The sequence below is a fragment of the Elephas maximus genome, chromosome 8, assembly GCF_024166365.1.
Source record: "Elephas maximus indicus isolate mEleMax1 chromosome 8, mEleMax1 primary haplotype, whole genome shotgun sequence".
Classification (NCBI taxonomy): domain Eukaryota; kingdom Metazoa; phylum Chordata; class Mammalia; order Proboscidea; family Elephantidae; genus Elephas; species Elephas maximus.
Window position 1 is genome coordinate 57,334,575 of NC_064826.1, and position 14,706 is coordinate 57,349,280.

The following is a 14,706-nucleotide window of genomic DNA, read 5'->3' on the forward strand; positions in this document are numbered from 1 at the left end:
GAAGATCAAAGACCACAGTCTTCAGTATGGATTACACCTCAACGTAAACAAAACAAAAATCCTCACAACTGGACCAATAAACAACATCATGATCAACAGAGAAAAGATTGACGTTGTCAAGGATTTCATTTTACTTAGATCCACAATCAACACCCATGGAAGCAGCAGTCAAGAAATCAAAAGAGGAGACAGGGCCAAGATGGCGGAATAGACAGATGCTTCCAGCAAGCCCTCTTACAATAAAGGCCTGAAAAAAAAGTGAAACGAGTGTATTTATGACAAGCAAGGAGCTCTGAACATCAAAGGCAAGGTTGGAAAACGAACTGAGGGGGAAGGGGAGGAAGAGACGGTTCAGAAGTGGAGAGGAGTTACTGGACCTGAATTGCTGGGAGTCCTCAGGCACCATTCCTGGGAGTGGCTGCGGCAGGCTGGTACTAGCATTTGGCTGCAGTTTCCTCAAGGAGAGGCAGCCAGCCAAACAGCCTACTCGTACCTCTGGAACCAGAGAAGAAGGGAACCCTTGGCAAAAGCTAAGTACTTGCATATATTTTACCATGCCCACCACCCCCTTTTTTTCCCACCCCCAAGCTCACTTCAGTGGCTGTTGATTTCCCCGGTCCTGAGATAGGCCCTGTTGAGCACCTAGAGCCATCCTCCATGCCCTGGAGAAGGAATAAATTCATAATTGGGGGAAGAGATAATTTGCCAGCTCCATTAACCAGGGGAGCTCAGGGCAGAAGTGGCCCCTGTCCAGGCATAAATGGTCCATGGACTTTGAGTACCTTTCCCCTCTGCACGGACATGTGTGTGCCTATTTCAGGAGAATAGGCCTGTGTTGGCAGACTACAACTGTTTCAGCTGTGCAGTGGAGAGGTGGATGTTTGATGTTTGACACTGCTTTGTCTATTAAATAGGGTCCTCACCTACCCACATCAGGGGCCTAAGGACTGGTGGCTCGACTCAGGTCACCCAGCCACCCGCGACAGGGGTCCAAGGATAACTGGTACTTCCCAGTCCTTACAACCAAAAGCATTGGGTGCCCATGGTCTGTCTGCAGAACACACCCACCTGTATGCTCTAGGGATCAGGGACACGCTTTCCTCAGAGACACGTGGGAGACCATTCTCAGCCCCTTGACTTGTTCAGAGCGTGACCCCCTGCTGCAACCAGATGCCGGTACCTACACAAATCATCCCTGCCCCTCTAAGACTGTAAGACAGAGCCTGTACCACACACTTGATGACCGGCTACCTGAACACCTGGGCTGAATTCATACAAGAAAAGGGAAAGGACTCCTAGACTGATATACCTGATAACAGCTCTAGCCATTTGGGGACAGGACGTCAGAGCTCCAAAGGCGAAAATAATCAAGCTAGCTCACTCAAGCAACCCATCTGGGCATATCAAAGCAAAACAAAGCAAGAAGCTACAATACGGTAAGCAAACATAAGTTAATACAATAACGTATAGATGGCTCGAAGACAACACTCGATATCAGGTCACATAAAGAAACAGATCATGATCGCCTCAACAAGCTCTCAAAACAAGAGATCAAGGGATCTTCTAGATGAAAGTGCATTCCTGGAATTACTGGATGCAGAATACAAAAGACTAGTATACAGAATGCTTCAAGACATCAGGAAAGAAATCAGGCAATATGCAGAACAAACCAAGGAACACACAGATAAAGCAGTTGGAAGAAATTAAAAAGATCATTCAGGAACTTAATGAAAAATTTAATAAGCTGGAAAAATCCATAGACAGACAGCAATCAGAAATTCAGAATATAAACAGTAAAATTACAGAATTAGACAACTCAACAGAAAGTGAGAGGAGTAGAACGAAGCAAGTGAAAGGCAGAATTTCTAAACTTGAATATAAAGCACTTGGCACCAATATATTTGAAGAAAAATCAGACAAAAGAATTAAAAAAATGAAGAAACCCTAAGAATCATTTGGGACTCTATCAAGAGAAATAACCTACGAGTGGTTGGAGTACCAGAACAGATAGCAGAAAATACAGAGAGACTTGCTGAAATTTTTTTGGCAGAAAATTTCCCTGATATCGTGAAAGATGAGAAGATATCAGTCCAAGATGTTCATCCAACTCTACATAAGGTAGATTTTAAAAGAAAGTCACCAAGACATATTATAATCAAACGTGCCAAAGCCAAAGATAAAGAGAGAATTTTAAGAGCAGCTGGGGATAAACAAAAAGTCACCTACAAAGGAGAGTCAATACGAATAAGCTCGGACTACTCGGCAGAAACCATGCAGGCAAGAAGGCAATGGGATGACTTACATAAAGCACTGAAGGAAAAAAATTGCCAGCCAAAAATCATATATCCAGCAAAACTGTCTCTTAAATATGAAGGTGAAATTAAGACATTTCCAGATAAACAGAAGTTTAGGGAATTGGCAAAAACCAAACCAAAACTACAAGAAATACTAAAGGGAGTTCTTTGGTTAGAAAATCAATAATATCAGGTATCAACCCAAGACTAGAACACTGGGCAGAGCAATCAGATGTCAACCCAGACAGGGAAATCACAAAAACAAATCAAGATAAAAAAACACTCAAAATAAAGAAACAGCGATGCTATTATGTAAAAGAAGACAACATTAAAACAATAAAGAGGAACTAAGAAATGTAGTCATACATCTTTCATATGGAGAGGAAGACAAGGCAATACAAAGAAATAAAAGTTAGGTTTAAACTTAGAAAAACAGGGGTAAATATTAAGGTAACCACAAAGGAGACTAACGATCCTATTCATCAAAATAAAATACAAGAAAAAAACAGAGACTCAGCAAAAACAAAATCAACAAAAACAAATAACAGGAAAAGACAATATATAAAGGTAAACTACTTAGCTCAAAAAATCAAGTGGGAAAAAGAAACTGTCAACAACACACAAAAAAACACATAAAAATGACAGCACTAAACTCATAAAAAAAAAAAATACCTATCCAAAATTACACAGAATGTAAATGGACTAAATGCACCAACAAAGAGACAGAGAGTTGTAGAATGGATAAAAAAACGTGATCTGTCTATATGCTGCCTATAAGAGACACACCTTAGACTTAGAGACACAAACAAACTAAAACTCAAAGGATGGAAAAAAATATCAAGCAAACAACAACCAAAAAAGAGCAGGAATGGCAATATTAATTTCTGACAAAATAGACTTTAAAGTTAAATCCATCATAAAGGATAAGGACGGACATTATATAATGATTAAAGGGACAATATACCAGGAAGATATAACCATATTAAATATTTATGCACCCAATGACAGGGCTGCAAGATACATAAAACAAACTCTATCAGCATTGAAAAGTGAGATAGACAGCTCCACAATAATAGTAGGAGGCTTCAACACACCACTTTCAGCAAAGGACAGGACATCCAGAAAGAAGCTCAATAAAGACACAGAAGATCTAAATGCCACAATCAACCGACATGACCTTATAGACATATACAGAACACTCCATCCAATGGCAGCCCAGTGATCTTTCTTTTCTAGTGCACATGGAACATTCTGTAGAATAGACCACATATTAGGTCATAAAGCAAGCCTTAGCAAAATTCAAAACATTGAAATATTACAAGGCATCTTCTCTGACCATAAGACTATAAAAGCAGAAATCAATAACAGAAAAAGCAGGGAAAAGAAATCAAACACTTGGAAACTGAACAATACCCTGCTCAAAAAAGACTGGATTATAGAAGACATTAAGGATGGAATAAAGAAATTCATAGACTCCAATGAGAATGAAAACACTTTCTGTCAGAACCTTTGGGATACAGCGAAAGCAGTGCTCAGAGGCCAATTTATATCAATAAATGCACACATCCAAAAAGAAGAGAGGGCCAAAAATCAAAGAATTATCCCTACAGCTTGAACAAATAGAAAGAGAGCAACAAAAGAAACCTTCAGGCACCAGAAGAAAGCAAATAATAAAAATTAGAGCAGAAATAAATGAAATGGAAAACAGAAAAGCAATTGAAAGAATTAACAAGACCAAAAGCTGGTTCTTTGAAAAAATTAACAAAATTGATAAACCATTGGCCAACCTGACAAAAGAAAAACAGGAGAGGAAGCAAATAACCTGAATAAGAAATGAGATGGGCTATATTACAAAGGACCCAACTGAAATTAAAGGATCATATCAGATTACTATGAAAAACTGTACTCTAACAAATTTGAAAACCTAGAAGAAATGGATGAATTCCTAGAAACACACTACCTACCTAAACTAATACAAACAGAGGTAGAACTAAATAGACCCATAACAAAAGAAGAGATTGAAAAGGTAATCAAAAAACTCTCAACAAAAAAAAAGCCCCGGCCAGGACGGCTTCACTAAAGAGTTCTAACAAACTTTCAGAGAAGAGTCAACACCATTACTAAAGGCATTTCAGAGCATAGAAAAGGACGGAATACTCCCAAACTCATTCTATGAAGCCAGCATATTCCTGATACCAAAACCAGGTAAAGACACCACAAAAAAAGAAAATTACAGACCTATATCCCTCATGAACTTAGATGTAAAAATCCTCAACAAAACTGTAGCCAATAGAATTCAACAACATATCAAAAAAATAATTCACCATGACCAAGTGGGGTTCATATGAAGTATGCGGGGATGGTTCAACATTAGAAAAACAATTAAAACAATCTATCACATAAAACAAAAGACAAGAATCACATGATTTTATCAATTGGCACAGAAAAGGCATTTGACAAAGTTCAACAGTCATTCGTGATAAAAACTCTCAGCAAAATAGGAATAGAAGGAAAATTTCTCAACATAATAAACGGCGTTTATACAAAGCCAATAGCCAACATCATCCTAAATGGAGAGTGCCTGAAAACATTCTCCTTGAGAACGGGAACCAGACAAGGATGCCCTTTATCACCACTCTTATTCAACATTGTGCTAGAGGTCCTAGCCAGAGCAATTAGCCTAGATGAAGAAATAAAGGGCATCTAGATTGGCAAGGAAGAAGAGACAGTATCTCTATTTGCAGATGACATGGTTTTATACACAGAAAACCCTAAGGAATCCTCAAGAAAACTAGTGAAACTCATAGAAGCAGAATATCAGGATAAAAGATAAACATAGAAAAATCAGTTGGATTCCTCTACACCAACAAAAAGAATATTGAAGAGGAAATCACCAAATCAATACCACTTATAGTAGCCCCCAAGAAGATAAAATACTTAGGAATAAATCTTGCCAGAAATGTAAAAGACTTATACAAAGAAAACTACAAGACACATCTGCAAGAAACCAAAAGGGACTTACATAAGTGGAAAAACATACCTTGCTCGTGGATAGGAAGATTTAATGTTACAAAAATGTCTATTCTATCAAAAGCGATCTATACATTTAATGCAATTCCGATCCAAATTCCAAAAACATTTTTAAATGAGATGGAGAAACAAATCACCAACTTCATGTGGAAGGGCAAGAGGCTCTGGATAAGTAAAGCAGTCCTGAAAAAGAAGAACAAAGTGGGAGGCCTTACTTTACCTGGTTTTAGAAACTATTATACCACCACAGTAGTCAAAAGAGCCTGGTACTAGTACAATAACAGATACATAGGCCAATGGAATAGGATTGAGAATCCAGATATAAACCCATCCACATATGAGCCGTTGATATTTGACAAAGGCCCCAAATCAGTTAAATGGGGAAAAGACAGTCTTTTTAACAAATGGTGCTGGCATAACTGGATATCAATCTGCAAAAAAAAAAAAAGAAACAAGACCCATACCTCACACCACGCACAAAAATCAGGTCAAAAGGGATCAAAGACCTAAGTATAAAATCTAAAACAATAAAGATCATGGAAGAATAATAGGGACAGCGTTAGGAGACCTAATACATGGCATCGACGGTACACAAAACATTACTAACAATGCAGAAGAAAAACTAGATAACTGGGAGCTCCAAAAAATCAAACACCGATGCACCTCCAAAGACTTCATCAAACGAGTAAAAAGATAACCTACAGGCTGGGAAAAGGTTTTTAGCTGTGACATTTCCAATCAGTGCCTGATCTCTAAAATCTACATGATACTGCAAAAACTCAACTACAAAAGGACAAATAACCCAATTAAAAAATGAGCAAAAGATATGAACACACACTTCACTAAAGAAGATATTCAGGCAGCTAACAGATACATGAGAAAATGCTCTCGATCATTGGCCATTAGAGAAATGCAAATTAAAACTACGATGAGATTCCATCTCACTCCAACAAGGCTGGCATTAATCCAAAAAACACAAAATAATAAATGTTGGAGAGGCTGTGGAGAGATTGGAACTCTTATAACACTGCTGGTGGGAATGTAAAATGGTACAACCACTTTGGAAATCTATCTGGCGTTATCTTAAACAGTTAGAAATAGAACTACCATACAACCCAGAAATCCCACTCCTCGGAATATACCCTAGAGAAATAAGAGCCTTTACATGAACAGATACATGCACACCCATGTTTATTGCAGCACTGTGCACAATAGCAAAAAGCTGGAAGCAACCAAGGTGTCCATCAACGGATGAATGGTTAAATAAATTGTGGTATATTCACACAATGGAATACTACGCATCGATAAAGAACAGTGACGAATCTGTGAAACATTTCATAACATGGAGGAAGCTGGAAGGCATTATGCTGAGCGAAATTAGTCAGAGGCAAAAGGACAAATATTGTATAAGAACTTGAGAAATAGTATAAACTGAGAAGAACACATACTTTTGTGGTTACGAGGAGGGGAGGGAGGGAGGGTGAGAGAGGGTTTTTTTACAGATTAGTTAGCAGATAAGAACTACTTTAGGTGAAGGGAAGGACAATACTCAATACACAGAAGGTCAGCTCAAATGGACTGGACCAAAAGCAAAGAAGTTTCCGGGATAAACTGAATGCTTCAAAGGTCAGCGAAGCAAGGGCAGGGGTTTGGGGAGTATGGCTTAAGGGGACTTCTAAGTCAATTGGCAAAATAATACTATTATGAAAACACTCTGCATCCGACTTTGAAATGTGGCGTCTGGGGTCTTAAATGCTAACAAGCGGCCATCTAAGATGCATCAATTGGTCTCAACCCACCTAGATCAAAGGAGAATGAAGAACACCAAGGTCACACGACAACTATGAGCCCAAGAGACAGAAAGGGCCACATGAACCAGAGGCTTACATCATCCTGAGATCAGAAGAACTAGATGGTGTCCGGCCACAACTGATGACTGCCCTGACAGGGAGCACAACAGAGAACCCCTGAGGGAGCAGGAGATCAGTGGGATGCAGACCCCAAATTCTCATAAAAAGACCAGACTTAATGGTCTGACTGAGACTAGAGGAATCCCCGTGCTCATGGTCCCCAAACCTTCTGTTGGCCCAGGACAGGAACCATTCCCGAAGACAACTCATCAGACATGGAAGGGACTGGACAATGGGTTGGAGAGAGATGCTGACGAAGAGTGAGCTACTTGTATCAGGTGGACACTTGAGACTGTGTTGGCATCTCCTGTCTGGAGGGGAGAGGGGAGGGTAGAGAGGGTTAGAAACTGGCAAAATTGTTATGAAAGGAGACACTGGAAGGGCTGACTCATTAAGGGGAGAGTAAGTAGGAGTATGGAGTAAGGTGTATATAAGCTTATACGTGACAGACTGACTTGATTTGTAAACGTTCACTTAAAGCTCAATAAAAATTATTAAAAATAATAATAATAATAAATGTTGGAGAGGCTGTGGAGAGATTGGAACACTTCTACAGTGCTGGTGGGAATGTCAAATGGTACAGCCACTTTGGAAATCGATTGGGCGCTTCCTTAAAAAGCTAGAAATAGAACTACCATACGATCCAGCAATCCCATTTCTTGGAATATATTCTAGAGAAATAAGAGCCTTTACATGAACAGATACATGCACACCCATGTTTATTGCAGCACTGTTTACAATAGCAAAAAGATGGAAGCAACCAAGGTGCCCATCAACAGATGAATGGATAAATAAATTATGGTATATTCACACAATGGAATACTACGTATCGGTAAAGAACAGTGAGGAATCTGTGAAACATTTCATAACATGGAGGAACCTGGAAGACATTATGCTGAGTGAAATTAGTCAGTTGCAAAAGGACAAATCTTGTATAAGACCACTATTATAAGAACTTGAGAAATAGTTTAAACTGAGAAGAAAACATTCTTTTGTGGTTGCAAGAAGGGGGAGGGAGGAAGGATGGGAGAGGGGCATTCACTAATTAGATAGTAGATAAGAACTCCTTTAGGTGAAGGGAAAGACAGCACACAATACAGAGAAGGTCAGCACAATTGGACTAAACCAAAAGCAAAAAAGTTTCCTAAATAAACTGAATGCTTCGAAGGCCAGCGTAGCAGGGGCAGGGGTCTGGGGACCATGGTTTCAGGGGACATCTAAGTCAATTGCCATCATAAAATCTATTAAGAAAACATTCTGCATCCCACTTTGAAGAGTGATGTCTGGGGTCTTAAACGCTAGCAAGCGGCCATCTAAGATGCATCAATTGGTCTCAACCCACCTGGATCAAAGGACAATGAAGAACACCAAGGACACAAGGCAATTATGAGCCCAAGAGACAGGAAGGGCCACATGAACCAGAGACTACATCAGCCTGAGACCAGAAGAACTAGATGGTGCCCAGCTACAACCGATGACTGCCCTGACAGGGAGCACAACAGAGAACCCCTGAGGGAGCAGGAGATCAGTGGGATGCAGACCCCAAATTCTCATAAGACCAGACTTAATGGTCTGACTGAGACTAGAAGGACCCTGGTGGTCATGGCCCCCAGACCTTCTGTTGCCCCAGGACAGGAACCATTCCCAAAGCCAACTCTTCAGACATGGATTGGACTGGACAATGGGTTGGAGGGGGATGCTGGTGAGGAGTGAGCTTCTTGGATCAGGTGGACACTTGAGACTATGTTGGCATCTCCTGCCTGGAGGGGAGATGAGAGGGTGGAGGGGGTTAGAATCTGGCGAAATGGACACAAAAAAAGAGAGTGTAGGAAGAGAGCGGGCTGTCTTATTAGGGGGAGAGTAATTGGCAGTGTGTAGCAAGGTGTGTATGGGTTTTTGTGTGAGAGACTGACTTGATTTGTAAACTTTTCACTTAAAGCACAATAAAAATTATATTAAAAAAAAAAAAGGCAAAGACATCACCTTGAGGACTAAGGGGCACCTGACCCAAGCTGTGGTGTTTTCAATTGCCTCATACACATTTGAAAGCTGGACAATGAAGAATTGATGCCTTTGAATTGTGGTGTTGGCAAAGAATATTGAATATACCATGGACTGCCCAAAGAACGAACAAATCTGTCTTAGAAGAAGTACAACCAGAGTGCTCTTTAGAAGCAAGGATTGTGAGACTACACCTCACATACTTTGGATGTGTTATCAGGAGGAATCAGTCCCTAGAGAAGGACATCATGCTTGGTAAAGTAGAGGGTCAGCTAAAAAGAGCAGGACCCTCCACGAGATGGATTAGCACAGTGGCTGCAACAACGGGCTCAAGCATAGCAATGATTGTGAGGATGGTGCAGGACTGGGCAGTATTTCGTTGTTTTACATAGGGTCACTATGAGTTGGAACCGATTGGATGGCACCTAACAACAACAATCTTCACAGAAGCAGACTGCCACATCTTTTTCCCACAGACTGCTGGTAGTGGGTTTGAACCCCTGACCTTTTGGTTAGGAGCCGAGGGCTTTAACCACTGAACTATCAGGGTTCCTTAACAAAGACCTAGATATATTTTAATGTTGCTTGTATTTTTCCTTTGGTGACACCATTGTCAGGTCAAACAATTACGTGACCTTAGGGTTTTTTTTTTTTTTTTCCTCATATGTTTTAAAAATATAGGGAAAAAGATGTGTTAGATTAGAAAGGACGTAACAAAGGAAAAAGTTTTAAGGCTGATTAGGAAATCAGCATGCTTCTCAGAATTGAAAATCCTGGTACTAAATATTGTGTACTTCAAAATTATTCATTTTCTGTCTGGTACTAAATTGTTTTCCAAATGTCACAAGAACAGTCTTCATTATAATTGGAACCCCATAGTGGTTTATAACTTTATGGCAGACTAGTGGTGCAAGTACTGTATGTTTAGTTTTTATAATTCATCTAAAGTGGTTCAAATTCACAATTAAAAAGCAAAATAAACTGTATACCCTTCATTGCTTTTGTGTGACAAAAAGTTTTAATAGTTCTGGGAAATCAATGGCAATACAAATTATGCTTAAAGCATTCAACACATGATAAATGTTAAAGAAATTATTACTTTAGATATGGCAGAAATTTTGTTAAAGTATATAAAAAATAATTGACTTACTAAACGGTGACTCATTTCTTCAAAACCACTTTACACTCAGAGCCATTTTCCTGGTGAATCATTAAATCCTGTTAGTTTGCTGAAGATCAGTTTTTTTATATTACAGAATCTGTGTTAATATGAATCTTTCCCATCTCAAATTTATGAAAGTTCAAATAAGGGATTTAAAATGCTATAAGGCATACAACCAAAAACCAAACCTGTTGCCGTGAAGCTGGTTCTGACACATAGTGACCCTGTAGAACAGAGTAGAATTGCCCCATGGAGTTTCCAAGGAACAGCTGGTAGATTCGAACTTTCAACCTTTTGGTTATCAGCCAAGCTCTTAACCACTGCACCACTAAGGCTCCAGAAAGTATATGGTACACAGTAAGTTCCTGGGTTACAAATGTCCAAATTACCAACAACTCATACTGCCCTTTAATGTTGTGTAAATTTGCCCTCATTTTGAAATTACTGAATCAACCCCTACCTGCAACAAATTCTTCATCACAATCACCTTCACTAGCTGCACATGCAGCTTTTAAATCATTCAAAAAGCTTAGAGCATTTTCTTGCACTAACCCAATCAAACCAAACCATATGCACCTGTTCTGACTTACCTACAAATACTTAAAGACACTAGGAACAGATCTCATTCATAGCCAGGGGAACTGCCTGTATTTCTTTTTATTCGTCCTAGGAAGCATCAAAACAAGATAGAAGGAATACACAAGAGTTACTGTACCAGAAAGAATTGGTTGATCCCTGTGATCAAGTATGGGGAGGGGGGATGGGTAAAGGAGGTAGGGGGACCCACAGGCCTCTGGCACAGGGGGTTAGGGTGGGTGAAGTGGGCGAGGTGCAGGAAGCACCCCTGCCTGGCTCTGGATGTGACTGCAGAGTTGCTCCTGCTTGGCTATACCAAGTGATCGGATTTCAACTGGGATGCTGTTTGCTTCCTCTGAGTGTGGCCGTGCTGTGCGGGTTCGGCTAGCAGGGCACTGGCAATCTATAATTCTCCATGTCCACTGTTTTTGTACTGTCTCTCCTTCCACTTGGCACTTGGTCCTATTCTTTAGCCTTGCCTTTAATACTCAGGGTTCCAAAGTTTTCATCTATATCTGATTCACTTGTTTCCTGAGGTCTTTGTTGTCAGAGGAATATTGTGAAGCATCTGACTACTCTGCCATCTTCAATATAATATAATTTAAAATTTTGTATTTTAATTTTTAATAATGGCTAGGTTGAACAATTAACTCATGGAATTCCTGAAAATTTACAATAGGATTGCTTGAACCAGTAGGAGCTGGCTCAGCACACCACTAAACGTGTCAGCATATTTCGGAGAAGAAAATGGTTTACTAAACTCAAAATACTGCTTTAGGGGTCAAGAGGGAGTTTGTTGTTGTTGTTAGAGGGCATTAATACCTCCTATTTCAGGAGGTAGCATATGATCAAGAACCGATGGCACTGAAGAAAGAAGTCCAAGCCGAAATAAAGGCATTGGTAAAAAACAAGGCTTCAGGAATTGACACAACACCAATTGAGATGTTTCAACAAACAAATGCAATGCTGGAAGAGCTCACTGGTCTATGCTAAGAAATTTGGAAGATGCTACCTGGACTGCCAACTGGAAAAGATCCATATTTGTGCCCATTCCAAAGAAAGGTGATCCAACCAAATGTGGAAATTATTGAACAATATTAATATCACATGCAAGTAATATTTTTCTGAAGACAATTAAAAAACAGTTGCAACAGTACACCGACAGGAAACTGCCAGAAATTCAGCCAGATTCAGAAGAGGATGTGGAATGAGAGACAGCACTGCTGATGTCAGATGAATCTTGGCTGAAAGCAGAGAATACCAGAAAGATGTTTAGCTGTGATTTTTTTTTAAATAATTTTTACTGAGCTTTAAGTGAACGTTTACAAATCAAGTCAGTCTGTCACATATAAGCCTATATACACCTTACTGTATACTCCCACTTACCCTCCCCCCAAGGAGTCAGCCCGCTCCCTCCCTCCAGTCTCTCCATTCGTGACAACTTTGCCAGTTTCTAACCCTCTCTACCCTCCCCTCTCCCCTCCAGACAGGAGATGCCAACGCAGTCTCAAGTGTCCACCCGGTACAAGTAGCTCACTCTTCGTCAGCATCTCTCTCCAACCCATTGTCCAGTCCCTTCCATGTCCGATGAGTTGCCTTCAGGAATGGTTCCTGTCCTGGGCCAACAGAAGGTTTGGGGACCATGAGCACAGGGATTCCTCTAGTCTCAGTCAGACCATTAAGTCTGGTCTTTTTATGAGAATTTGGGGTCTGCATCCCACTGATCTCCTGCTCCCTCAGGGGTTCTCTGTTGTGCTCCCTGTCAGGGCAGTCATCAGTTGTGGCCGGACACCATCTAGTTCTTCTGATCTCAGGATGATGTAAGCCTCTGGTTCATGTGGCCCTTTCTGTCTCTTGGGCTCATAGTTGTCGTGTGACCTTGGTGTTCTTCATTCTCCTTTGATCTAGGTGGGTTGAGACCAATTGATGCATCTTAGATGGCCGCTTGTTAGCATTTAAGACCCCAGACGCCATACTTCAAAGTCGGATGCAGAAGGTTTTCATGATAGAATTATTTTGCCAATTGACTTAGAAGTCCCCTTGAGCCATAGCCCCCAAAGCCCTGCCCTGGCTCCGCTGACCTTTGAAGCATTCAGTTTATCCCGGAAATGTCTTTGCTTTTGGTCCAGTCCATTTGAGCTGACCTTCCGTGTATGGAGTATTGTCCTTCCCTTCACCTAAAGTAGTTCTTATCTACTAACTAACCCTCTCCCACCCTCCCTCCCCTCCTCGTAACCACAAAAGTGTGTGTTCTTCTGAGTTTATACTATTTCTCAAGATCTTATAATAGTGGTCTTATACAATATTTGTCCTTTTGCATCTGACTGATTTCACTCAGCATAATGCCTTCCAGGTTCTTCCATGTTATGAAATGTTTCACAGATTCATCACTGTTCTTTATCGATGCGTAGTATTCCATTGTGTGAATATACCACAATTTATTTAACCATTCATCCGTTGATGGACACCTTGGTTGCTTCCAGCTTTTTGCTATTGTAGACAGTGCTGCAATAAACATGGGTGTGCATGTATCTGTTCATGTAAAGGCTCTTATTTCTCTAGGGTATATTCCGAGGAGTGGGATTTCTGGGTTGTATGGTAGTTCTATTTCTAACTGTTTAAGATAACGCCAGATAGATTTCCAAAGTGGTTGTACCATTTTACATTCGAACCAGCAGTGTAGAAGTGTTCCAATCTCTCCACAGCCTCTCCAACATTTATTATTTTGTGTTTTTTGGATTAATGCCAGAGTGAGATGGAACCTCATCGTAGTTTTAATTTGCATTTCTCTAATGGCTAATGATCGAGAGCATTTTCTCATGTATCTGTTAGCTGCCTGAATATCTTCTTTAGTGAAGTGTGTGTTCATATCCTTTGCCCACTTCTTGATTGGGTTGTTTGTCTTTTTGTGGTTGAGTTTTGACAGAACCATGTAGATTTTAGAGATCAGGCGCTGGTCGGAGATGTCATAGCTGAAAATTCTTTCCTAGTCTGTAGGTGGTCTTTTTACTCTTTTGGTGAAGTCTTTAGATGAGCATAGGTGTTTGATTTTTAGGAGCTCCCAGTTATCGGGTTTCTCTTCATCATTTTTGGTAATGTTTTGTATTCTGTTTATGCCTTGTATTAGGGCTCCTAGGGTTGTCTCTATTTTTTCTTCCATGATCTTTATCGTTTTAGTCTTTATGTTTAGGTCTTTGGTCCACTTGGAGTTAGTTTTTGTGCATGGTGTGAGGTATGGGTCCTGTTTCATTTTTTTGCAAATGGATATCCACTTATGCCAGCACCATTTGTTAAAAAGACTATCTTTTCCCCAATTAACTGACACTGGGCCTTTGTCAAATATCAGCTGCTCATATGTGGATGGATTTATATCTGGGTTCTCAATTCTGTTCCACTGGTCTATTTGTCTGTTGTTGTACCAGTACCAGGCTGTTTTGACTACTGTGGCTGTATAATAGCTTCTGAAATCAGGTAGAGTGAGGCCTCCCACTTTCTTCTTCTTTTTCAGTAATGCTTTGCTTATCCGAGGCTTCTTTCCCTTCCATATGAAATTGGTGATTTGTTTCTCTATCACCTTAAAAAATGACATTGGAATTTGGATCGGAAGTGCATTGTATGTATAGATGGCTTTTGGTAGAATAGACATTTTTACTATGTTAAGTCTTCCTATCCATGAGCAAGGTATGTTTTTCCACTTAAGTATGTCCTTTTTAACTTCTTGTAGTAGAGCTTT

At 40.1% G+C, this 14,706-nt stretch overlaps 1 protein-coding gene across 1 annotated transcript in view; it reads right to left on the reverse strand.

The window, feature by feature from the left end:
• The window catches only part of TMEM243 (transmembrane protein 243), a 163,852-nt gene that overhangs the window by 48,421 nt on the left and 100,725 nt on the right, over positions 1–14,706 (reverse strand). The window lies entirely within an intron of this gene.